Source organism: Platalea leucorodia, assembly GCF_965183815.1.
Source record: "Platalea leucorodia genome assembly, chromosome: 5".
NCBI lineage: Eukaryota > Metazoa > Chordata > Aves > Pelecaniformes > Threskiornithidae > Platalea > Platalea leucorodia.
In genome coordinates, this window is record NC_138827.1 from 12635528 (window position 1) to 12663269 (window position 27742).

A 27742-nucleotide genomic window follows, 5' to 3' on the forward strand; every position below is an offset into this window, starting at 1 on the left:
ATGTGGCAAACAGAGCTGACAGCCATTGCTTTCTGCATCCCACCCAGGGCCTTTTGCACTCCCTGTCCCTTGCAGGGAGCCCTCAGCTCAGGAATTACGGCAACAAAGCACAAAGCCCAGTTGTGCTTGGCAAAACATACACGACAGAGAGAGTTCTTCACCAAGGTGGAAACGCTGCTCAGAGACCAACAAACAAAATCAAAGAACCTTAAAGAGTTAGCCATGATGCTGTTCAGTTCCCAAAGGTGATACAGCTCCTCTCTCATTCCAGATCTGTCACATCAACATTTATATAATTTGATTAAGTACTTGGTATTTTAAATCCGCCATACCTTATGAAGAACAGGAAAAGAAAATCTGAAATAAATACATGAAACCACCTGGACAATATTCCAGAGTTTTCTGCACAGAGAACCAGCAGGAGGGCCACGAGAGAAGACCCTTGTGCAGAATGACGACAGACCTGGGCCCTACAACTTCCACGCAATGTAAAGCTGAGCTTAGCTGCCAGAGGAATTCTGCAGGAGAGAAACATAGTGAGCAAAACTCCAAGTAGTAGGTAATACAGTTTGCATAACATTTTTCAGCTCCCAGGTGGTAGTTATTTTAGGCAATTTGAGAGTTCAGAACGGTACCAGACTGTGTTTTAACTACTGTAATTAACGTAACTAACAGTTCTGGTCTATGCTGTCTAATGTTTAGATGTATGATTCAATTCTAGTTGCAGTCAGACCTTCTAAATTTCATGTGTTTTTAAGCATCAGCATAGCCTTCTATTACTACACTGCTAGGCTAGGCTTGGCCAAGGGCGAGATATTGTGGTTAGCAGATCTTATACATTCGTTTATCTAATGACTAATCTGAGATGCAATTTTGTAATTACTTTGATGATTCCTGCTGCTCTAAAGAAGGGCATGGGACTTATTCTAATGACCAGCCCAAAGAAGAACAGTGGAGAATTCAAACGGCACACAAAATGGAGAGAAAAATATAAACTCTGCATATATGAGGCCCTCACTGGCAAAATACATAGAATGTTCTTAAGTTGACAGTTTTATAACTCTAAATGGTTTTGCAAATGAAATCCAAACAAAAGAGCAGAGATGTACTCTAAATCACTCAGCAATTGCTGCTTAGAAAAACCAGCAACCACTAACTCCAGCAAACAAAAAGAGTTGCTTTAAGTAAGCTTAATGAATGGAAAAAAATGTCAGGATTTTTTGTTGTTGTATCTTTCAGCTTTATTTTTCTATATTCTTGAACCTATACACATAATGATTCAGTTCACCCTGACAAATATTATATAACCAACTATCAATCACATCAACTTTTTATATGTTGAGAGAAGTCAGATACCAAGTGATAAAACGAGTTCAGGCAGAGGGCATATGTTAAGCAGCTGGGAGTCCGTTTAAGCTGTCTATACGGCTAAAAGCTTAATGTCATTACACAGAGCTCTGATTTCTTCCTTCCCGCCTTACACTAGACTATCCACATTATATATAATAGAAATTATTAACTTACTGGAAGAAATATAGTCACACAGCGACTGCAGCAATACAAACAATATGCTTATAAATTAGATGTACTATATTTTGCTTACAGTGAAAGATTACACAACCAAATACTTCCGTTTAGGCTCTAAAGAAAGCTCTACTTATGAATAAAAGAATCTCAGGTAATAGTTTCAGGAACAATTTAAACCCGCATAAGTTAGTACTGCTGCCAAAAGATACACTCTCCAATTTCTCCCACCTCTTCCTTGGGTTGGCACAAGTGTTTGTAGTCTTGTAAACTCATCTGAGTTAAAATTACCTCTCTATCCTCCCCCAAAGGTTACTTTAAAACCAAATCAGTTCCTCAATTTAATTCACTGTGAATATTTCTGCCAGCAAAAAGAGGAGGTGACAGAAAGGTGGAAGCAAGTGGCTGTGCAGCTTGTGGGATCCCATTTTTTGCAGGCTCAGGCTGAAGACACCATTCCTTAAAATAAATATAAGTGTAAAATATGTAATGTAATAAATATAAGTGTGAAATACGTAATGTTGCTATGTGTATCCTACCTTTTAAGTACAGGGATGATGAACTTCAGCTTGCCAACTCTGAAATTATCACAGATCTTTTGATATTTGCTGCTTTTTAGGAGTGCCATGCATTGGACAGTTTTGGACTTTCACTTATTTCCCTCTAATTTCAAAATGACAGTAGAGGCCTAGTAAAGGCAGAAAACATAATTTTGCTTCCGAGGGCCTGAACTCAGGCTGTTCCCACGAAGCACAAGGGTACGTCAGTCACCAAGAGGCTGGTTCTTATGAAGACCGGTGACAACATTTCCAATGACCTCAGTCAGAGGCTGCGAAAAAGTAGACAAAGGAGGCAGCAGGGAGTGGGAAGTGTTTTAGTAAAAAGGAACAAGAAACTGAAGGGAGTCAGAAGAATTAATTTTTACATGCAGGAGGGAACAGAAGGAGAACTGAAAGTACAAAGAGCAGGAGTATCTGGTAAGTGCACAGGAGGCCACTGCGGGGCAGGAGGGGGACCCTGCGGAATAGATGGGGTAACACAAGGAGCAAAACAAGGTTGATGGATGCGCTAAAACATGTGAAATACCACCAAAGGAGAGTGCAATGGAAGAAAGGGAAACAAAGGCAAAAGTAAACATGTAAGAAAAGTGGAGGACATAAAACCCTTGAGCACATAAGTGATATGACTGGAATAGCTGTTGTTCTATGTTTAGAGAGATGGTTGAGAGTAAAAATGGCATCTCCCCAAACAAAGCACAGGACAGAGCAGGTAAACAGAAACACCTCCAAATGGAGAAGAGGCAGCTCTCCCCGTTCATTGCTCAGATATGGACGCTTAACACTGCATACAGAATCTGAGAACCTCACCCAGAAGGCAGCTACTATTTCTCAAAGTTAAGCAAATCAGAAAGCAAACAACGAGGTGGTATTATTAAATGTATCATTTCCAATTTGTGATTTAACCCAAGACTAGCAATATTGTATACTTCATATTTTTATTATTCAAAATGTGTCAGGCAAGAATCAGTCAACGGGGAATCCAAGAAAACCATTTTCCTTCTACACAGAGGGTGAGCATTTGCAATAGGACTGTAACAACGTGGACCTAATACCTCCATAAGAACAACATTTTGAAAAAGCTGTTTTTCCTGCAGACACAAACAAGTAAATTCAAAAAACTTCAACAGATAACCAATACAGCAATATATAGATTTTTATAGCATACAGAATTCACATTTCACAACACTGAAAGTATTCGTATAAAAGCGAAGTCCCTCTCTCCTCTTAGGTGAGCTATTTGTCCAATTATTTTCTCCCTTTAGATGATGCTCTCGGCTGCTATCGCTGTTGTTCCTTGAATGGCAGCGTTTAACCGTTCAGCATATACACTTACCTCCTGCCCGTCAAAAACTCTGAAGCACAGCCGGGAAGCAAACAGACAGGCAAACAGACAGACTCCAACTGGAGTCGTCAGGTTTTCTAGACTTCTCAAGTTATAACTGCAGTGAGAAGATGCTGGTTAGCTTCCTGCGTTTTAGAATGAGCAAGAAAATCCCCTTCACTTACTACCTACCGATCAGCGGTCAACAAAAACTTCAGATGTGATTTTTCCCTTTGGTTGCAAAAATTCTTTTTTTTTTTGCTTGCTAATTCTGGGATGGGTAATGGTAGCAGTCAATTATTAAACTGCTCCAGTAGTTTAACAGATGATGACTGAGTTCAAAATAAAATTTCGCTTTTATTATTAAGCTAATTAAATAAACAAATGCTATCATCTAATAATAACCCATACCCATAACTTCATTAAGGTATCTAATCTAATAAAGAAAATAAATTATCTTCACATACTATACAAATGCAAATATATGACAAGATGTGGTCAAGGCAGTTAAAGATAGAGGAGAAAACAGGCTTTGCCATCCTCCGTCCTACCCTTTGCATTTCCTCTTGGAGTTGCATCATGCCTGAAGACATCATTCAATTCAGCAATTACTCAAAGCAAGCGGCAATACCCTGTTAAAGGTTAAACTCTAGCAAACTTTTTAAAAGGGTCATAATTATGGAAACGCAACATACAATAATCGCTGAAGTCTGTAACCTCAGAGCGGATACACACTGTGATACGTTGTACAACCCGTAGTACACCACAGAGGAATCATAAGCACCAATGGAGAATTTGAAATGTCATTGCAAAAACTTTAATTTGATCTACTTACAACTCTTAGCCATAGGAAGCATGCAAAAATGTATTTTATATGCCTGTGTTTCTGAGTACACTCACGTCAGGTACTTAGTAGAAAATTTTACACTTACACTGAGAAAAAGGAGTTCACAGCCTCTACTTCAAGAATAGGAAGAGGAATGGTACCTCACCCAGCTTAAGTACATGCCACGCAATGGCACAGCCATTGAGACAGAAGGCAATCAGGCGCCTAAATCAAACACCCCTCCAAACAGAGGGAGAAGTTCCACCTGGGACTGGTTTTACTTAGTGTCAGGACAGAAGACTCCTCTGCCTTTTCAACCTACCCACTTAGAAACATGTTTATCACAAAATTAAACTGATGTTCAACTATCAAGTGGGGTTTTTTTGCTAAAAATATATAGCTAATATAAAAGTAACCCAGCAAATCAGTGTATCTACAGTAGAAGTAAAAACTTAAATTTGACACACTGGTGCACTTTTCTCATAAGCAAAAAGGTAAAAGAAAATGAGTAAGAACTTCCATGTTTTCCTTGGTTTATGCAGAACTTTACTGATTTAAAAAAAAATTATAAACAAGTTAGCTTAGTAATTTTATTCAGCTTTGCTGTAAAATTGCTCCATCTTACAACTTTGTTTTCTCATTTAAATATTACGTATAGGCATATGAAACTGATTTCACCCAATACCAACAGACTAACACAACACTAATTTTAACTGTTCTTTATATTTTCAGTTGCTTCAGGGGAAAAAAAAAAAATCCACATGATCAGCATTAAAGAGCAGTGCAATTTGGTTGGGCTTTCCCTAGTGGAAGTACTAGAATTTAAACATACAACTGCGCTAATTTAACAGGAGTCCACACAACAGTAAGAATTATCGAAGTTGCAGAAACATTTGACTAATTTCATCAGAAGGGTCTTTCATTTTGACCAAAGTACTTGGGGTCATTGGTACAGAAGTAATGACACAGAAAAGTGTCCAGGTACAAAATGTCTAGTTCTTCAAATGCTAGGTTAATTTGTTTTCTAAACCTAAACCAATATTTGATCAGTTGAACAAATATTTGAAAGGCATTTGGCTAGTTATCTATTCAGAAAGAGAACAAATTTATTCAAAAGGACTTTTCCCCCCTCAGGCACCACAGAATAAAATTTAGATTGAGCTCACAAGACTTCAAGATTTTTTTTACCTGGTCTTGGATTAGACCCTTCCTAACAGATTATCACTGTAAGGACATTAGTGCCTAATGGGAAATGCTTTAGGAATTAGGAGTGCTTTAATAGGAAAGAACAGATACACTATAAGAACTGATATGGCAGAACACTTTTCATCTACTACTTAAATAAGGAGAGCCAGTTTAGGTAGCAGTTTTACCATTGAATCAGGTATTATTAAGTATGAGCTGCTTTTCATGATGGTTTTTACTGCAAAAGTAATGTCTGGAGGAATCATGATGTCTTCCAGTTCTGTCTGCAAGTAAAATTTGTTCGTCTGTTTAAAAGAAATGCTCAGCCTCTGTTCTCCTTGTAATTCCCTCCAAGCACATCTATGATATTCTTAGACATATTTCAGGCTGTATCCACCTGTGCAGCTGATCACTTTCCCCTCGTGTCAGGGCAAAGTAGTTCAGTATCTGAAGAATAACAAATTAAATTTGGTCTCAGACCAAGTTTTGAGATCAACTTTTACAGCCCAACAAGATTTCATCAGAGACAGCTTTGATAGCAATCGCTGTATGAAGGTGAGACAATGTGTGGGGAATTTGAGCAAGCAAGGGGCACGCAGAAATCAGGATCTGCTCCCCGCTCCTGGTCCACCAGTGGTGGCTGCAGGCGAGGTGACTCGGGGCTTTCTCCAGCTGGGTGTGGAAAGCCTCCCAGAGCAGAGATCCCACGTCCTCCCTGGGCAGCGTGCTCTGGTGCTTAATTGCAGTGAAAAATGTTTTCTTCATATTCAGCTATAACGCCCTGTTTGACTTTATGACCATTTCTCACACCTTCCCGCTCTGCACCTCAGCAAGGAGCCTGGCTCCACCTTCTTGATGACCTCTTCGCAGGGAGGGGATTTGGCCAAAGTAGAAAAGGAATTATACATCGGTTACTACGTTACTATTCTACTAGAATATTTTTATCTATAATATTTAAGTAAATAACCTTTTGAACAATACAGTACTCAACAAGTAAATATTTTAAGTGCAAACCTACAATGTTTCCATAAAAAATAAAGGTGCAATTAACATGCCACTCAGGTACCGCACAAGCTTTATTAAAGTGCAGGTATACGCTACTGCTTGCTAAATTCTGAACCAGAGAACACCTATCCTTACAGCAGTGGAATATGTCACTATACCACTTAGGTGAAAGGAATAAATATTTGACAGTCGAAACATTCATATTAAAATCGATGCAAAATTTGTGACAGGCTGAAAAAGACAAAGTCTAAAGAAGCAAAAAGCATAATCGTCTCAAGGTTTATCTTCAGTTTAAAACTGGAAGTATGATCAAAAGACTGAAAAAGAGTTGTTGTTTGCAAATTAATAATTAACCTGGAACGCCTCCTAAACTCCTCAGCCTATAAATTTACTAGAAATAAAAGCAGAAAAATAACTTTCTAATACAGTTCCTCTTACAAGCAATTGTCAAGCTTTTTTAAGCATTTTTATCTATTCAAAGAGTAGATCTACTGCCAAACTGTTTATCTTCCCTTTCAAATAAAAAAACTGCTTTAAATCCCACATTGAGAGGTGTCAGAAACGTAACCCATATAAAAGAGCACACAGACCTCTAGAGGCTTCTGAAATCCTTCACCCATCATAAAAGCCTTAAAACTTTCATTACTTTCTTTTTAGCTTTTTAGAATAAGGTTTGTATTTGGATTTCAATCAAATTAGGCTTAATGTTCCTGGTACTGTAACAACTTAAAATATTAATAATTTTCATAATTCTGTCCAAAAACTTTTAAATGATCGGTCTTCCTTACAAAGTTATGCAGTTACAATAGGACACCAACTGTACTTCAAAAGTTACACTGAGGGAGATGGCATTTGTGAATTCTGCTTTAGCATATGTTCAGTATATAAAGTTATTTAAGTGCTGTACAATAAATAATACAGCAACATAGGCTTTCAACACATTTGGAAGTAAAGTCATAAAAACAGTCTTGTTTTGGCCAAAGTGCAAAAATTTACACACAACAAATGTTGCAAATAGGAAGCCGCGAAATCCACTACAAAGACAGAAAGTTTTGTAGCATTTTTGTGGCTCTTTCTCCAGACGCATAATCAGAATTTAAAAAACTAGACCATAAAATACCTAACTTGCTTGGTTAGCAGGGTCTTTTGTAGCTGTGTCTCCATCTCACATGCTCGTCTGTACATGACAGCCAGCAGCACGAGGAACAGGCCACAGCAGCACCTCAGTACCTTCGTTAACACAGAACCCAGAATACAAAGGGCTCCATAATAAGTGGAGAGGAAAGTGGATTTATGGTATCGATACAGGCAATACATTTTGAAGAGCTGTAGTGGCTCCACAGTAATTAACAAATTCTTGGGATAGTTGTTCACAGAGTATTTGGCTTGTGGTGACTCTCGGACAGTGATCTTGCAGAAATGAGTAATTAGAAACTATTACAATAAGACTAAGATGGCTTTCCCAGAACAAGCGTTGGACATAGCATCATCCTTCAGGAAGAAATGAGGGGCGAAGGTGTAAGTTGCTAAACTCTCAGATGGAGACACCTTTGACAAAGCTGCAGATATTCTTTCAGTGGTCGTGGGGGCACTCTGGTCTACACACACGTGCTCGGTTGGTCCTGCAGTTGGTTGGTTGTTCAATGTCCATGTCCAGCAGGGCAGGTACCACTGAGGGTGGGAAGATCTCCAGGGTTAGGACCAGGAACACTGCTCCTGGTACATGATGTAGCACAGGGCTTCTTGGTGTCCTTCACTAAGAGCAGTACTGTTCGGTTTTGGTAGAGCTGAGTAGCTCCATACTGGCTGGTTTGATGCTAGCATTTTGTACGATGCCTGGATCATTTGGGAAGCTTTTGGTATGAGGTGTCAGTCAGATCACTGGCTTAGGCTTTCCATTTTTGTCTACTGAAGGAAGAGAAATCTCTCTTCCTCGCTCAAGACCAGTGCTTCTTTCTTCTCACCTTTTCAGTGAAGTGAATTGAGGAGGGGGAAGAAGTAAAAATACAGGGAAAACTTGTAATGATAATTCAGTTCTGAATGCTCATACAGCTCACATGGCTGACACAAAATCACTCACAGTTGTAATTAGAAACTCTCACTCAACAGATAAAAAGTGTTTGTAGGCAAAACCACAATCAGATCCTCCCTTGCAGTTTGTAAAACTGTCTAGTAAGGTCTGAACTTCTATATTTGCTCATACTGTATCCGAAGGCATCTCAGTTCAAATGGTTTCCCCTCCTTGCTTCCTGGCTAAAGATAACATATGGGACGAGAAAGAAATGAGTCTCTCCAGAGCTGTAGGATCATTGCACATTCAGCACTGAATCACTAAGAACCCTTTAATAGGAAAATTACTGAAATGCTATGTCTAGTGCAGATACCAAAACTAAACTGAACTTGCTGTGCTGTGCCTAAAAACTGCAAGAAATTAAACAGAAGAATTCATATGCTCTACAAAGAGGATCTCTGAAGGGCACTTGTACCCTGGGAGCCAGCTTATCAAATACTGTTCCAGTCTGGAAGTTCAGAAAGGAAAGGAAACATTAGCATTTTTCTACTTTAAGAAGGAAGGAGAAAGGAAAAATCTTTGAATACAACTCTCTTTCTCAGCACTGGATTCGTTATACCAAGTCACCATAAACCCATATATTCCTGGTTACTGAAACACTGGTGGGTTAGTAAAGGGGGGAAAAAAATGCACTAAGAAAGTCCAAGTTTATCTGTACTGTTCTTACAATGTGGATGACATAATGTAATAATTGGAATTTTTTCATTTTCAGTATTATCTCTGAAATAGTTTGTTCCTTCTGCTCTGATTTACAGTATAAAATCCCCAAAATTATAAAAATACATTTCTATTTCAGTCTTTTTGGTTTTGTTATATTTTTTTGTTACTTTATCAGACCTTAAATCCTAGGAATTCCCTTGCTCTGTCTCAAAGAAGAAAACTAAAATGCTGTTATGTACACATGCAAAAAGAACATTTAGTATTCAATCCTTTTAGCTGCAAAATCAAATGCACGCAATGGAACAGAAAAAGGAACCGACATCAGGCATACATTTCAAACACATTACACAAGTGATCAAAGAAAAAAGGGAAGAAATCTAAAGTAAAGCTACTTGCATAACAGACTGTGCATAAACCATTGAGTCTTTTGAGTGGGATAAATACGTTTCAGACTGTGCCACTAATGTGACATTTTAATGGTGTGAGAACTATAAACAAAACTTCTTAAAGATAGATAATAAACTATGAAGTCTGCTATAACATTTAAAGGACCAAATAAACAAATATACCTGTTTCTTTTCCTGCCAAAAGTGGACATCACACGAATCCTGGTGATGGATGCCACAGCTCTGAGAATGTTGTCACTTTTTCTGGACAATGAAACAAAACCACAGAAACCAGCAGGAGAAGCAGCCAAGTTTAGCCACCACATTTGGGCATCATGATCCTATAAATACACACGCAGCATCTAGACAAGGCTACGATTGTCATTCCCCTTGTAAGAAAATGATTAGTTGTACTACGCTAATAATATACTCTGAAATACCGAGGAATCAGAATCAATTTTCATGTAATAATACCAGAATGTGATTCCACACTTCAGTAATAACATTCTGCTGTAAATGTGCAACAAAGATGTGTGCAGCGAAGGCTCAGTAATACAGATCCAGAGAATTATGCAGCATCTAGTCCAATCCAGTTACCAGTGAGGGCAGGGGAGGAGGACACAGGAGGACACATACTGAGCTACGATGGCTTACGCTGATGAAGGAGCTGGCTGGAGCTACTCCTCATATGACCTCATTACATACTGTGAGCATGACGCTATCGTAAAAGTGCTTAAAATGAAAGCTGACAACATAGATTCCTGTTATTTTGCTTGACTCAAAAAAAAAAAAAAATTTACACTGAAAGCTTTGTCTTCATTCATATCACGAAGAGTACAATATACAATATGTTATCACAAGAAAAGCATGTCACAAGAAAAACCTCTTGATTTCATTTAATTTAAAAAGAGACAGAACTGGGCCAGTTTGATATACCATCATGACTCTGCTTTGTTTACCAACAAATACCATGTACTACTGCCTATAATTCAATTTTAGGAGTATATTACCTAGCAGTTTTATAAGCAAGATCATTTTTACTACGGGAAATGATATAAACTTGGACAAGGATAACATTCAACATTATCAAATGGGAGGCATCAGAGTTATGATTTCTAGGCACAAGTGGTAATTGGATTGGAAGGCAAAGTTCAAGAAAACAGTAATACTCTTGTGTATTAACAGAAGGCCTGTTCTGCTCTGTAGTGCACTACCCAAGGCCATTTCCTTCCTTAATATTAAAATTCTAACCAGCCTTCATTTCATCTACAGAAATTTATGACCCAGTCCAAGTTCTGTGTATAGCTTTAGAAACAAACAGACTTGGAATATGAGACCCAGCATGTTATAAATTCTTAATTCAACTATAAAAATCTGTACATGCACAAGTGGAGAATGTTTAAAACATGCTGAGTTCCATGCTGTGCAACACAGTGAATTATTGCTATAAACACTGCAAATATCTTAGTCTCTAAATGCAGCTGTATTAATTACAGATTTGATGTTAAGATCCTAGATATCAAACACTGAGGAAACTGGGCCCACTGTAGATGAAATGAAAATGGATAACTATAACCACAAAAAGAAATTCCTTAGAAATTTGTCTTAAGCAGTGCTTTCCAAACTGTGAGGCACTCTCTACACGCAATATGCCTGTTTTTTCTAAGTGGCTTGCAAGCACTGCCAGGAAACCTGAGCACGTTCTCCTAAGCACTGCTGCTGTTGAAGTCGGTGCCTTTGGCTGGACCTGTGTTTGAGGACTTGCAGAATACTGAAAAATAAGCTGTTGCTTATAAACAGAGAAAATAGTTAGCTCACTCAAATCCTTAGCTGTTTTTTTCTTTCACTGCCAAAGAGACACTTACCTCTGACTTGAATATCATATCTCAAAATTAAGCCAACAGCAAAGAGAAGGAAAAGGAAGTCTGGAAAACGGAATGAAAGCACGTTTACTCTGCAAGGTAAATCAGGGAAATGGCTGGAAGGGCAGAATTATAAATCTAAACACTTAAGTCTCCAGACAAAATATTAAAACATCAAGCTTAAGCTTCAAAGAGTAATAACAAACCCTGAAGACCACACATCTGAAGGTATGTGTCTAGTCTTCATGCCTCCGCACAGCTCGAGAGTAGGTATTTATGTCAAAACAAATGGGTGGGCCACTGAGAACTGTCGTGTAGCAATATCAACCACACCACTTTCTCCTCGTTGCAAAATCCCATGCTTTTCTATCATAACAGCACATTCAACCCACCCCAGCTTCTCCATTCACGAGCACTACAGCACTTGCCGTCCTTTCTTCTGCCTCCCTTCTACAATCCTTACCCCTAATAATACTGACTACTAATAAAAGACACAAAGACAGCTCTCTTCTGTTGCCATCTGTCCCAGTAGCAGGTTAGCTGAGAAATAATCACATGCCATCAGGCATATACCAGAAAGGGAGGCAATGCAGACATCGCAGCTGCAGCTTGTCAGGAGGTGGTCAGGTTCAGATGGGCCAGCTGCTTGGCAAGAAAATGCCCATGTTCAAATCAGCTGGCGAGCCAGGAGGCACACACGTTCCCTTTTGGGGAGCTGCTTGGTCAGCAATGGTGCCATTTAGCCCAACAGCACCCGCTGCCTCTCAGCTGCCAGGAGGTTAGAGAAAGCACTCGTCAAGCTGTGAGCTCCACAGATCTGACTTAAAGAGACACGAGAAATGTAAGCTCTGTGTGTGTGTGTATGTGTGTGAATATAAATAAAATCAGATCAGCCTACAAGGTTGCGACATTGCACAAAATAGAAAACGGGATGGGCTAAATCTCATGGCGCATAAATAATTTTCAGCGGCCATGGTCAAAGAAGAATGGATGGTGAAGTGCAAGAAATTGCTCCAGCTGATCATGTAACCACTGCTAAGGAATTCAGATCATGCCCCTGGACCATAGCATTGCCTTCAGACACCAAAAACAGCTTTTAAATCTGGAATAGTTGCACTGGCTTACACCAAACTCAGAACCAGTATACTACATTACCCTGGGAGAAAGGCGAAACAGAAGGAGGAAGAAAAACCTCACTCAGTCCATGCAGTTTGGCAGCAAGCAGAATTGCATAAATCCATCAAGTGAAATTGCATCTTAATTGTAAGGCCATTTTCAGTATTTGAATGCAATTTCCTCAATACTTTTCCACTCTGTAAGATACGTCTGACAGTTAGAAGCAACTCTGCAAACGCCCTAAGACTGATCCGCCTGCAGCTGAACAAAAATCTTGATTTGCCAGACTTAGCACCCTGTACATGCTGTACTAGCAGGTGCTGCTGGGGCTACTTACATTTCAGACTGCAGAAGCAGTTCACGGATTGATCAATGGCTCTAAAACATATTTGGGAAAGTATCCCAGCCCTCAATCTGTCTGTTTAGTCTCTCTGAGCATTTATGAATAAATAAATAAGAAAATTTACCAAATACCACTGCAAACTGGCAACTATAAAAAGTGAAAGTAAAGAATGTAATTAGATTATGAAGTTTATAAGCTTAATTGCAAAAGATTTCTACAAACTAGAGCTTGTAAATACATCTTTACTTTATGTAAGGAGTAATGACGAAAACCTCATACGACATACTGGAGATTTAGCCTGACCTTCAGTGTTGCAGTAAACACGCAGACCCTCTTGGGTGATTTTTGATTTTTTAGCCTATGTCTCAATTGTTTTAATAAAATGGGGGTTTTGCAGTTTGTTTTGGGTTTTTTTGTTTTGTTCTTTTTGTTTGTTTTGTTTTGTTTTTTTAAAAGAAAACAAGCTACAGTCACGGCAAAGACTTTTTTCATGTTTTGTTTAGTTTTGTTTTAATTTTACATTTTTAAAGCATGTCATCAGATATCTTCAGAAAGGATGTGGCACAGCATTCATTCTGCCTACTTACTCCAGATTAAGTTACTCTTAAAAAAAAAAAAAAAAAGAAAAACCAACAAATAATCCCCTGCTCAACTGATAAGCACATAAATTTCAGTGGGAGACAGAATGCCGAAAAGAACAGGTAGTTGAGAGGAGCTGACACACATTGTACTAGAACTCTAAAGTTTAGTGCCATATTAAAGTTGTCTTGTCAGAGAAAACTCCAACACTAATATTTGCAGTGAATTTATTTGCAGAGAGCAGACATACATGGCTACAACACAGTGGCGAAGGCAGCAAGCATCTGCCACTTACATATACCGCCTAAGTGACCACAAATCTCACATTTGTGCATATCTCTGTGTACTGTAATCTAGCATAAAAATATTAATTAGAGAAGCCTAAGTGACTACAAATCTCACATTTGTGCATATCTATGTGTACTGTAATCTAGCATAAGAATATTAATTGAGAAGCATATCAAGTTAGGCTTGTCAGTCCCAATATTTTCTGGTAATTTGAACAAGGCCAGAGAATAAGATAAGCATCTTTACAAATCCAGTTGGCTTTACTTCAAATCCAAAAGCTTGTTTCTAAGCTGCATAAGGACAGGAGCCCACAGAAAATCAAATTTTGAATGCAAAGCCAACCCAGTTCTGCTCATCATCCTCCGTTCTGAAACCTACCTGCAGCAACCGTTTTTTGGGAGCTCACTGTCCTTCACTGAAATACTGTACAACACGCAATTATTTTTGTAAGAAATTATTTTTGCATCAGAGTTACACTTATTTTAGGGACATTTATCATTTTTTATTAAAAAAACACTTTTGTGTTTTTTAAGTTTATGCTAATGAAGTATTTTCATTGGCACTCATGAGTTAAAAATTACTTCAGCTTTCTTTGCAGGTTTTTTTTTCTTTTTAAATCAAGCTGGTAAGTACTCCCAATTTACCAGTGCAAATCAGCTTAATTTGCTTAGGAGCTAAAACTTGGAGCAAACAACGGTATTTTCAAAACAAATACACCAAGTTAAAGCGAGGGCAGTTGTGGTTCATCTGAATCATATGGCTCCAGATTTCAAATCTAAGCTAAGGAAATAGAGGTTATGACATCCTGCAGCTGGGACAAGTAGTGTTCATAAAGCAGCGTTAAATCAAGACCACTTGGCCAGTTCAGGCAGTTGCTTGTGTGGAAGTGAAAGATCCCATGAGAGCATTAAAAAAAAGGAAAGGTTTTGGTGTCCTAGCCAAACCCCCCTTCCTTCACTTAATGCTACCAGGGACTAAGTTTCTTCACAGCAAACGACTGTGGAAGGTTGCTGCCAAGTAATTGCTACTGATTTATTTACATCCAATCACAGAGAACAGGAATTAAACACTTTGCAGAATACATGGGCAAGTTAATTACAAAAGGTCTTCCCATGCTACGCAAATGCCAAGTGACTGAGCCTGCCGCTTGGTAGGTTAGTTTTCAGACACATCAGTTCGGCGAGTTGATTCACCATAAGGCTACGCAAATGCTTATGCCAACACAAAGACAGATACAGCGGCAGGGAGAAGTAGCTGGGAGCTTTAGCAAGGCAGCGGTATTCCTGCTGGTAGCAGGGGCACAGGCGGATAAAAGTTTTGATTCAGTCTGGGAAACTCAGGACAGAAAAAGGACTGGATCTGGAAATGTTATTTTCCAGTCTCCCATTCAGTAGCATTTTAAGATCTATTTACTGATACATTAAGCATTGATAAAATACCTGAGAGTTGACATTTTCATTTATAACAGATGAAAAAAGTTTGTTTTCTAAATTTTGTGAGACGATACTGGTGGCTGAAGCAGAGGGACCGTTCACTGCTTCCCTGAACACCACAATAACTGCGCCTGTAGCTTTTTTTTTTTTTTTTTTTTTTTTAAAGTAGGGAGGAAGCATGAAACAGTAGTACTGATTGGAGTCTTTGACGACACTATCTGGATGCCAGTGTCACGCTGTGTAAACATGTGGATGCATTAGACAATTGTTGGAAGCAGTGAATTCTAAATTTGATCTAGTGATAGGACTCATGCTGTTTGGAAAAAAAAAATATGGGGTTGCAAAACCACACAAGGAAAATGTTTCAGACTTGTTAAAAAAAAAAAAGTACAATGTGAACAAAGATGTATTGGATGGCCTGCAGATCTCGGCCTCTGGAGAGCCTTGACAGACAGAAAAGACAACCTGAACTCTTGGCTCTCAAACCGTTAAATAAGTTTATAAAATGTATTCCAACCTGAAAGGATAAAAACATTTTCATAGAGAAAAATTTATATTCACATGCAGAATACAAAAGATTTTCCTTGCTAAAAGACAATCTGCAACGATGATTTACATCCTCTTCCACATTTCTAGTGCACACTACTGCCTGAACTAATGAATCATTTTTAGTGAAGCCTGAGCTCTACGGTATCCCCAGCGATGCCGGCCCGGGGAAGGGAGTGGTAGTTAACTGCCTTCCTTTGGTTTGTGCTGGCGACACAATGCTTTTTGCTTTATAGTACTCAATGGTCTAAAACACAAGTTGAAATTAACTCCTTCATTAGCTATACAGCTGCTACTCCTTATCTCTTTCATTTTTCTTAATTATAGCACTGCAAAATTTTATGTTGTGATTCAGAATTGTATATGATTAATATAATATATGATTTATATTTGTTAGAATATAAAATACGGGCCTCACAAATAAAATTATACATTACATATGACATTTGAAAACATACTCCATTCTTTAAGCTATCTTTCTAGATAGCTTACTATGCTTATTCTGTCCATGCTACAACTTCACTTCAAACTGATTAACCAGCTTTTTATTCCACTCAAGTTGCTTACATTAGAAGACGAAAAATAATGGGTTCAGCTCCCAGCAAAACTGCAAACCCACGTTAAGCTTGTCACTACAAAACTTGTTATTCATCTCCACATTGTCCATAGATGTGAAGAGCAGTGTGTATAGCTCAGCCTTTCAGTTACGATTCATGTTGTGATTTAATCATTCCTGGAACATTGTTTACTACATAAAAGAAACTGTACTTCAACAAGGATCGGAAAGCAAGAAAATCAAATCAATCCAGAAGAGCTACTGAGTCACTAAGGAGGAAAGCAATGAGATACACGTAATCCTTGTGAATGTGGAGTAGGTCAGCAGTAGCAAAGCTGCTCTTGGGTAACTGCTGGGTGACGACTGTGGACAGAACCTTTCTCCAACCCACCCCTAAGAGCTCCACGAGCACACGACAGCAGTCCTCGCAACACAGATCTCAGTATTGCACCTTGCTGTGCATATAAATAAGTTTGTGCAACTTAGCCAGCTGAATTCACAACAATTCACGTCTAATTCTAGTCATATCCATACATCCATGGATATGAAGCCACAGGCCACAACTAAGGCACTTAAGGACTGCATTAGTCAGGAGAAGTCGTCATCTATGGCCTGTCCCTACATAGCTGGAGCTCCCAGAGCTCCAGAAGGTATTACAGCTCTGCCACAGATGGGACTTCAGCAATGAGAGCCAGGCCTTTTTACATCCACTGCTAACTATTTAAATCCTCCTTCCCACCTAAACAAACACAGAGGAAAAGAGCTCTCCACATACATTTTCCGCTCTAACACACGGGGCAGCTGTCCTACTAGGACCTTCAACATGGCTTAAATTTCTGTGAAAGTATAAACAGAAGATCCGCTGTTTCTTCACATGAGTTAGTGACACATTCATTTTTGTTCTTGAGAAGAGATGCCAGCCAGAGTCTGTGACCAAACAGCCAGCCACTATAGCATAGTTCAAGGCCACTACAGTCGGTGTTAGGTGATTTCCACCTGTGCGACACATCACAAATACAAGTTAGCCATGGCAGATACACAGAAATCCCTTTCTCTTAAGATCAAGACCACGTAATAATAGCAGTTTGTGCTTCTATTTATTATTCTTCGTCAAATTATGAAACTAAAATTGCAAGCAAAATACTGGTTGCACTATTTATTTTTCTTGGGTCCTTAAACATCGGCCACAGTATGGGAAGCAGAGGACGAAGAGAGGCCAAGCGGAGCAGGGGAGCTGGGTCGGGTCGCTCTGACTGTAACACACGGTAGTAAAGACCAGAACCAGTGCTAACAGTTGAGAAAAGGGAAAGGAAAAACGTGCGCCAGAAAGAGATCAGATCTTTTACAGACCATTACTGCATCTCTCAATAAAACTTTAACATAAGAAGAATGAAGTGGCACAGGCAGCTATTTTAAACCATTTTTTCCCCAATAAAGTATTCTGCTTACCACAAAATTCAGTCATAATTAAGTACCCTTGAACTAGTTAATGTTTCTTTTTAGGGGAAAACTCATTTATTCTTAAAAGTTATCTTGCTCTCCAAATATTGCTGTTCAGTCATTATCTAAGCTAAAACACTTAAACCTCTTTAATGCCAATATATATGTGGTTTGGTTTTGGTTTGTTTTGTTTTACTGCAAGACATAGGGAAATTAGTCCTTTACTTCATTTTTCTTCTCCTTTGGATAAGTTACATCTGCATATTGAAATACTGGTTACAAATTTTGAGTGGTCAGATAGATTATACTTTTCATTTTATAATTTAATAAAATATACTTGCTCTCCTTATTTTTTCCCGACAGTGTGCAAAGTAACAAATATATATTCAGTAACCAAAGCAAATTAGCGTAACACAGTATGCCAAAACCACTACTTTTTACAATAACAAACCAAACTGACATTTATCATAGTATCATATTACGCGACAAGTATTTCAGATCAGGACTGTTACGTGCCAGTTTTAACCCACCAAGCATGACATCTTGCATGAGGAGAAGGAAGGTTTGTTTCTATTTTTAGACTGGTCTACAGCTTTTATTCAAGATCCTCAATTCACCTCACAAATGTAAATAAAACCATCAACGCCGCTGTAACACATTAATTCTAACAACTTTTCAGCTACAGTCAAGTCAGTACAGGCAGCAATTCAACACCAAACATCATGAACAATTATGTTACAGATGATCTAATCACTGGATGAAAACATTGGGTATTGTACATGCTACACAGAGCATGGTACAGTGTAAGACAAAAAGTAAGACAAAAAAACATGAAAGTGATCTGTATTTATCAGAATTGATTAAATTTAATTTCTTTCAGCTACCTAGGAACAATTTTTTCACCTTTTCTTTCTTTCTTTTTCTCCTCCCAGTGGCTCAGTCAGACTGACATTCTCCTGGGCTGCACCTCATGTAAGTACAGCTATAGCAATACAGTGTGACTATTATTGTATATGTTTATTTCACCAATGTACAACAGTGAACATATTGACTAAAATTGGGACTTCTAGACCTGCTATTTACTTCTGTGAAAAGGTACTGGAAAAATTTACTAAGTCCTTCCTTACTGAAGAGTTAACTAAGGCAAGCAATATCCACTCCCAGATCATACTCCTTCTCCAAGACGACAAACCAGCCACCTAAGTAGTCTCATACAAAGACACATCCAATTTACTACATCTTTATAGGTTTGTGAAATCTGGACTTCATGAAGTGTCTCCTGATCTTGAGGCAGTCCAGGGCTCCTTGCCAGGCAGGGGAACCTCTGTCACCCAGGGGAACTGCAGAAACAGACTGGAGGAACATCAACACTCGGAAGGCTTAACTGGCGTTACTTCTGCAAGCTGCTTGCCAATCCATGTGAAGAAGGAATCGAGGCTGTGACACTCTCCCCACCACCTCTACCACCAGGCCGTCATGACAGTTAAAACTGCCTGAAAGCCCACACTAATGATTTTCATACAGTGACAAGGGCCGATCAGGGAGGAGGAGAAAGGCAAAGCCAATGCCTAGTCACTCAGCTTGGGCTAACTCTGCAGGAAAGATGCATCTTTAAGAAAGCCAAACAGAGGAAAAGGAGACACAAAACTCAGTATTCTCTAAGCAGCCAGTACCATTCATCTGAGCACTGATGGTACAAATACCATCAATACTCTGAGGGTGTATTTGCCTGCAGCCTGAAGAATGTGCTCGAGTGCAAGGGTTGGCACCTGCTCAGAGGGGTGGGGAGTAGGTGCGCCGTTCACCCCGGTCTAGTTAATGAGCAAAGGACTAGAAGCCAGGAATCATTTAATGTAAATACCAGCTCTGCCACTACCCAGTGCTGCTCTGTTGCTCTCAGCAAGTCACTTCATCTTTTTCATTTTCTCCTATGTACAATGAAAGTAACATTTCTGCGCCCAGTGCCCATCTCCCCAGTGTTTAATTCCCAATTTAATATTCTAGTCATAAATGCACTGCCTCCCTTTTACTTTGACAAAGTACAGTCAGTATCAATAGGTAACACTTTTTAAAAACTTATTTCCAACTATTGTGAAACAGGAGCTGAATGTTTATGGCATAGTTATTTTTTATGTCAGTTTACCATAGGGCCTCTTTAGCCACAAGCTTACAGCCAGAGGCCCCAAGGCATTTTTGGGAATGGAAACTTTTTGAGTTTAGCTCTTAACAAATTTCCAGCCTGCAGTATGTTTTTCATTAGTCTACATGGTGTTATAATAAATGATGCACTTCCTCTTTCATTTTATGATTTTTTTTAAACATGCAACAATTTTTCTATGTCTGTTTTCTATTACTTTCAATATACTCAACCACACTAATCTCAGAGTCTATGTATAAAGACAGAAAGGATATATTGAGTAAGATATCAGCCACAGCAAGACACGCTTCTAGTGTAAATTCTTCACCAAAGGCTGATCATAAACTCATTACATGTATGCAGCTCCATGGACAGCCTTCCTTTTAGGTGCCATTGTTAAAAAAAAAATAAAAAGTCCATTATCCCAAAACCTAAAGTTGGCCTAGGATGGACTCCTGTAAGGTATACACCTGCAAGACACTCAACTAAAAAAGTTTGATCCCATCGGCCAGATACAAAACATATGAAAACCTCCCTAAGCCTCCACATAACAGAATTATAAAAAGGTTTTTTTTTTGCATAAAGAGCAACCTGATACTCCTTTGTATAGTTTTGGGCCCCCCAATACAAGAAAGCTTTCAATAAACTGGAGCAAGTTGAACGGAGGGACACCAAGATAGCCAGGGGGCACGAACACCTGCCCTGTGAGGAGAGGTTGAAGGAACTGGGCTTGCTCAGTTGCTCTTCTTGAAGAAGAGAAGGGTTTGGATGGATCTAACCACCACCATGTTGTACCTACAAGAGGCTTATTGAGAAGACTGATTGCGGCTCTTTATAACGATGCATGGTGGGATGAAAAAAGACAGTGAGCTTAAGTTGAAAAACAGATGGATTCCAACATATAAGGGAATTTTTTTTTTTTAACCCATTAGGACAATCAAGCATTGAAACAGGTTGTCCAGAGGTTGCACAGTCTCCGTTCTCAGAAGTTTTCAGGATCTGGTCTGATTTCATAGCTGACTCTGCTTTGGGCAGGAATTTGGATAGATGACCTCCTGAGGTCCCTTCCAACCTGAATTATTGTATGATTGATTCAGTCCAGTAAAAAATAGTTAAGCTTTTGAATACCAGAAACAGAATACATCCGGAATTTATCCAGACTGTCTTTTTATTTTTTCCCTGCTACCTATTATAATCATAGACATATTGGTTTGCTAATACTGCGCTGCAATAACTTTTTTAAGTAATCATAGAAAAACAGCTGTGAAGAGCCTTTAACCTCAGACTCCCAATTTCTTAAGTGAAATCTTAATTGAAATCTCCCTCTGGTGGCTATAGCTTTTTGAAGCAAAATTCATACAGGAGAAAAGAGAGCAAATAAATATTTACCTTAATGAGTTTGGGACATGCAATGACAACAGCCATAAATAAACTTCATAGTGAAATACCTGTGCCACAGTTAAAAGACTTTTTTTTTTTTTTTTTTTTTTAAATTACCTCAGCTGTCTTTCCCTGAATGCAGCTTGCAGAGATGCTAGGTCTAATCTTTCCTAGGGTGAAGTACCATGATCCTTTGATTGCCACATTGGATTCTTTGTATCATGGTATAAATTGTCTCCAGCAAGCACAAAGGTACTTATAAACAGCAGGTAACGGTGACCCAAACAATATCCCAAATATATTAAAACTAGCAATATAAAGAAGCCATAGTATAAGGTGAAAAGGAAGTTTCTAAAATAAAAAAAGAAAAACAAACACCTAACATTTCAGAATTTAAGTCTCCATCCTAAAAGTGCAACTACCCACATTTAAATGAAGTCAAAGTTCTTTGTGCCGTCTTGTCTTACCCAAAACTAGTTTGGTGAGCTCTGCAGGAGGTCAAAAGCAAACGCCTTTAACATTGCACTCTCAAACATCAGCTCTGAAATGTTTTCAAGGAATGTTCACCTCCTTTCCAGATGCATTTCCACACATCTTTGCTAGTAATTTAACTCAACACATACATAACACAGACACTGCAATGACTGAAGGCAGACAAGGTGAGCATGTCAAGAGGGTTACACACTTCTAAGCTCATGCAAGCCAAGCTCACTGCATGTACTAGGGATCCCCTCGCATCCCCCTGTTCCACGCCATTGGCTTGGTACATGTGCCATCTTCCCATCCATAGCCATGCCAGGGGCTCCTTTCATTATCCATGTCTCCTTCATAATTTAGTCCTCTCCATTTATCACCATAGAGATTTATGCCTCCAGCTTGCCCCCAGTCTCCTTCCTGCTAAGATCTACGTCCCCTTCACGCTAATTTCTGTATTATTATAAACCTTCATTCTCTCTCTCTCTCCCTACCAGCACCCTTCCTCTCACAAATTAAGGGCTTTGTTCATCCTTCCCTTACAAAGTTTCAGTCTCCCTTCCTGGCAGAGGAGACCATGTTCATTGCAAAAAGAATCGTTCCTAATATTTTCTATTTGGGAGAGAGGTTGCGGTTTCTCAAACAACATGTTAAAGTTGATTACGAGGATAGCAGAGGTGAGATCAAACATACTGTTATGCTGGAATTTGTTATAGATGCCACCAGTGGGTAGGGATAACTGAAACTGGATCTGAAAAAACTGAAGAGGCTGCTCTTCTTTCTTTTTTTCTTCAATAGTTAAAATTGATGCTTATTATCACTTATTGCCATTTACCACCCCAGCTGCCAATAAAAAAATACAAGATTGTCTATACATTTGTTTCAAGAACACTGGGGAGGTCTTTTGGAGGAGGAAAGCTGAAAGATTTAAGAAAGGCTATAAACTAACATTAATGAACATTAACTAAACTAAGATCAGTCTTTAAATTTAAGACATATTATCCCAGCAAAATTCACACAGTTGGGAAAAATACAGAAAATACATCTCTTTCTATAAGGTATATACATCTGGAAATACAAACAGTATTCCCTCTGCTGACCCTTCCAACAAGGAGCAATTCTCCACTACATGTCCCACTGTATATATTTGCCTATTTTAAATATGTTTTTTACATGGTTGATACACACACTTTTTTTAAGGTAGCCTTCTTTTTATATTTTCCCTCTATACATAATTTCTAATAAGAATGTATTCCCAGGGGCTGACAGCATCAGGTAAACTAGACTATGCTAACAAGAAGGGATTCCAGTCGAACATCATCATGTCTGGCATATTGTGTTTCATTTACAAATCTTTGATTTCTAAATGAATGGCAGTTCAAAGTACACATTAAACACAGATACTTTCTGCTTATGTATGTAGAGATTGTTTGAGATTAAGCCACTTTTAATTAAAGACTTAAGCAGGTGTCAGTTCGTGATACTCTTTGAATCTGGTTTAAACAGATACATGTTCCATGGTTACCCAGCAGCGCACTTTAAATACAAACACAATCAAAGAGATCTTCCTAAACAAAGCAAAGGAAAGCTACTTTGTCGGATGGTTTGAAGTTTGGTACTACTCATCTGTCGTATATGGAACATCATATATTTAGTTGGAAAAAGCATTCTAAAACACTTCAAAAATAAACAAAAGCACTGCAAACAGCCCTACAAGACAGAACCCCAGGCCACACCAGACCTATTAATTTCAGTGGGGTTTTGTTCTGCCTCTATATATGCATCTAACTATCCAAAGTTAATTTGCAGTATCAAGGCCTAAAACAGATAATTTTAAAGCATTCTGGACTCAAATAACCAGAGCTTTAAACACGGAAATGGAATTACTTCTAAGTAATTTTTCTCTCAGTGTCATACTTTAGAGTAATAGCAATATGAAGAGTACCCTGTTTCTCCATTACTCAAAGGTTCTTTATTTTCTTTTTTTAAAGGAAATCCAAAGATTAATTTAAAACCATCTGATGAAAATACCTTAATATTTACCTTCATATTTTGTTGTAATGTATACTGAATTCAAGTGAAGTGATTAAAAAATTATCCTGGATGCTTCTCATTTCAAGATGTTAAATATTGGCTCTTATAAATTTCCATTACACATTGTCTGACAATATTTGCTGCTCTGGACTACATGAACTGACTTTTAATTCTTATAGAGGTAATGATAATAAAGTTTGTAGAAGTTGGGCACAGGCGACATATTTAGAATTTCATACTTATTACAAGTCCCTCCTTTCCAGGTCTGATTTCACATAAAGTAAGTGTAAAAAAATGGTTAGAACTGCCAAATGCATAAATTCTCTCGATCCTTTTTACCTATTATATCATCAGTAATAGCCACCCTCAAACAGGTCTCCTCATTGTCCTTTAAATGATGGCACTATACTTTACCATCTCTGCAGTGGTGTTACAGCTGACACCTGAAGACAATGAAAGAGCACACATGTAATTCCAGAATTTGGGAACTAGTAAATCACAAACTGGAGTCCCAAAGCCAAGGCCATTAGCAGAGCTGTGGGAAGACAATAACGAGGGAGATAGAGACAGCAATCCACCGGCTGACTAGGTCAATGCATAGGACGTAGCGTAGCGGGTAGCTGGGACGATGGCTAACACGGACAGGGAGGCAAAGAGCACAAGTGCCAAAAGAAAGGATGCTGAGCAGCTGGAGCTGTCACCTACAGGAACAAAGTACCAGCCTGCATCTCAGAGGCTGGTTAATGGAAGCTGCTACAGCGTGACTGCAAAGGCAAAGTTTAAAAATAGCACAGGATCATTACTAGCGTGAAAGCACAATTCTTGGAGCTTCAATTGATCCTACAGGAAAGACGGAGCACTCTTGTAAAAATCAGGTTTCCATTTTCAGATACTTTTTTCTACTTCGTTAGTATTAGCTACAGTCATATTGCATGCAGAGGAATCGAAAAAGTAAAACGTGGTAGAAACCAAGATCTGTTTGACTGCTTCAGCAATAAGGTGTAAATCTGGAGTAACCGCAAAGGCTTGAATCTCAAACATGCGCCAATGCAACAGAGCGCTACAGCTGGCTCCTGAATTTTATCAGTTTCTTGTCTGGCGACAGCGTGAGGAATCGCCCTTATCCAGGACGGGAAAACTACTGAAGTCAGGGAAGAGTCTTCTAGCAGGAATGCCAGGCACAGGTTATTAAGTGGATCTTTGCATGGCTGCTCCACCTCCGGTTTTATTTGCTGGGAGCTGGTTATGTAACTAACCCAAACTGAACCAGCCGTTTCGGGGTTGTTTTCCTTTGCCAGCTCCGGGCTGCCAGGAGGAACTGGGAGAATTCAAAAGCAGCTTCCCTTCTGTTGCTCTTTTGGGCGTTTCTCTTTGAAGTGGCCCCCTAAGTGGCTGCTCATCCACCAGTTTTGTAGGCAGTCTTTAAAGCGATACTTTCCACCCTTCAAGCTTAAGTACAGAAACATACAATTAATTAAAGCAAGCTAGTGGCGTTATTATTTCAGCCTTTTATTTCTACTTTGTGTCAGACTCTAAGATGCAAGTACTCTTTGTAGAAGGATTTCAGATGCTCTGGAGAAAATACTGAACTTATAGACTGATCTGATATGGCTCGTGTAACACACAAACAATTTAAGAAAACCATTTAGCTATCGCTTAAAGGAAAAATTCATTCTAAAATCTAGAAAAAAAGAGTCAAACTCCACAGTGGCTCTAACTACTTTGCAGATTTAAAAGGAGAGTAAGCCTAAAATTAAATTTTATATGGAATGACTGCAAAGTAGACTGGCTAGGAAATCTTCATTTGTTAACAGACAAATGGACCACTTACCTGCCACGGCTGTAATGCAAGAAAAAAATGCATCTAATGCTGCTTATAATAGTAGTGGCCAAATGCCACATTACTGGTTTCCCAATATTTTCCTGGTGTGGAATGTTTGTAAACCATCCTCTTGCACTTCTGCCAAACTCCAGAAACACTCTCCAGGACAGCTTTAGTCCTTAACTAAAAAAAATATCCCCACATTATTAAATATTATTATGGAGAAAAGATTTCAGTGAATCTGTCCTAATGTAATGGCTCTCTCCCATTTCCACATAGCATGTATGTTGTTTATTTTCATTCTTTGAGCACAGGATTTTATAGCCATAATTATCTCATTTTCTCATAGTACAAACAGTCCAATTTTTATTCACTGAGGTCATCATTTTTGTTGCATTCTTCCTCAGTTTTTTTCTTCCCTTTAAAATTTGCTATTAACAACAAATACAATAGATTTATGCTATCAAAATACCTGTTGGGGTAGAAATTTATTAATAAATTGTATTTGCAAATTAACATAGAACAAGAATGGCAACAGTAAAATGGACAGCTAGAGGAAATTATGTTTTAACTCCATTTCTATTCTCCACATCCTTTAAAAGAAATACTTCTTCAACCATGCAACCTCATCTTAAAAGATTTTTGTGCAAGACTTTTCACCAAAATCTGGAAGGCTTCAAGAAGTAATGTTCAATCGAGCCGATTTTAGAAGCTAGGAGCGCTTCATGGTCAGCTAGCTATGAAATCCTGCTAGCTAGCCACAGTCTTGAGCATGCAATCTTGCTGCTTTACATCTTTTTTAGAGGGCTGAAGGGTGGGGAGACTGCACCCATGCCTTTATTAAGGAAAACAGTAAGGCCCTGGGCTTTTTCCCTTCTTATACATCTCCTCTCCTGTCTCTCCTGTGCTGCAAAGTGAGTCGTAGTGCCTTCAGCCTGTCCTGTAGTCTTCACAAAATACATCTAGAGGGTTAAAGCCCTTCCTCCATCCCCGCCACCTGAGGTCTGCAAAGGAAAGAGCTGCTGAAAGCCTGGTAACAGGAAAAGGTCATGAGCAGTGTATTCTGTATGTCTGAATGAGCCCACAATAGCTAAACAAACTGATTTAATGTCTAATGACATTTTCAAACAATAGCTGATAAAATTATCCAAAGTATGCAGAGACAAAAGATGCACACAGATGCACCAGAATCCGTCTCTAGTACATCTACTCAAGCAATGACCTCACAGTGAATTTCAGCAGTTTGGCCATTCAAATTAGAGATCAAATATAAAGGACCCCAACTTAAAAAGCCTGCTGACTAGAAAAGACACAAATACTCCTGCCTTGCCCATTATTATCAGTCCCATTTGTATGCAACTACCAGGTCTTGTCCTATGTTTTTAGCAGAGAACCATGCTTTTGAAACAGAATCATGGTCTTTTCAAAATAAATAAGTAAAAGGCATGCTACTGAAGTGAATCACAAGCTCTGAATACTTTTGGAAAGCTTCTCTGCATTAGCTGGGTTACCAGGTCTGAGGGATTTTTGCCAAAACCACACGAGGATCCCGAGTCGTGTCAGCAGAGGAAGGAGCTGCAATGGATCCAAATGCCATCACTCCTCTCCCAGCCTGTTTGCCACTGACCCAGTGGAGGTTTCCACTCCTGTAGTGATGGAGCCAGCACAAGGAAAATAACATGCATGCACCTGTCTCAGCAGCTTGAGTTCACTGCAATGCCCTTAAAAGGGTGGACCGTGGCAGTCCATTTTGGAAATCAGACTGTGAGAGTGCAGACACATGCGTCCCTCTGCTGAGGCTGCTGCGAGGCCGGCAACCCTCGGCAGAAGGGAGGCCGCGCCGTCCCGTCCGCGCAGCGGCGCATCCAGCCACCGCAGCAAGTTTCACCAGAGCTTGTTTGCGAAGGGCCCTCAGGGAAAGCTGGTTCAATTTCTCAAACCAGAGACACTGGTTCTGAAGAATGAATGTATGATTAATGGGGTTGCAGCGCTGGTACAATTGTGGTCACCTTTTTAAAGTTTTCCATCAAAGTTCTTACAACCTGAAATATTGTATCAGATTAAATAATGAAAGGGACTAAAAGTTGCACTCATATAAAAAGCAGATCTAAAGCAACTAATCTAAAATTTGCAAATAAGTCTTGCTTACTTCAGCTGATTTACACATGCAATTTCAATTCTTTTAAAGTAAGTA

At 39.0% G+C, this 27742-nt stretch overlaps 1 protein-coding gene and 1 long non-coding RNA gene across 2 annotated transcripts in view; both read right to left on the reverse strand.

Annotated features, from left to right (window-relative positions):
* LOC309591555 (cytochrome P450 2W1-like) overlaps nt 1-27742 on the reverse strand; it is a gene marked incomplete at its 3' end in the record, with an annotated part of 160924 nt that overhangs the window by 67972 nt on the left and 65210 nt on the right. The window lies entirely within an intron of this gene.
* Nucleotides 11331-27587, reverse strand: LOC309590520. Its single transcript, XR_014228160.1, has 3 exons — nt 27060-27587; nt 25558-25731; nt 11331-25175 (listed from the first exon to the last, which is right to left on the reverse strand). It is a non-coding gene; the product is annotated as an uncharacterized lncRNA (long non-coding RNA).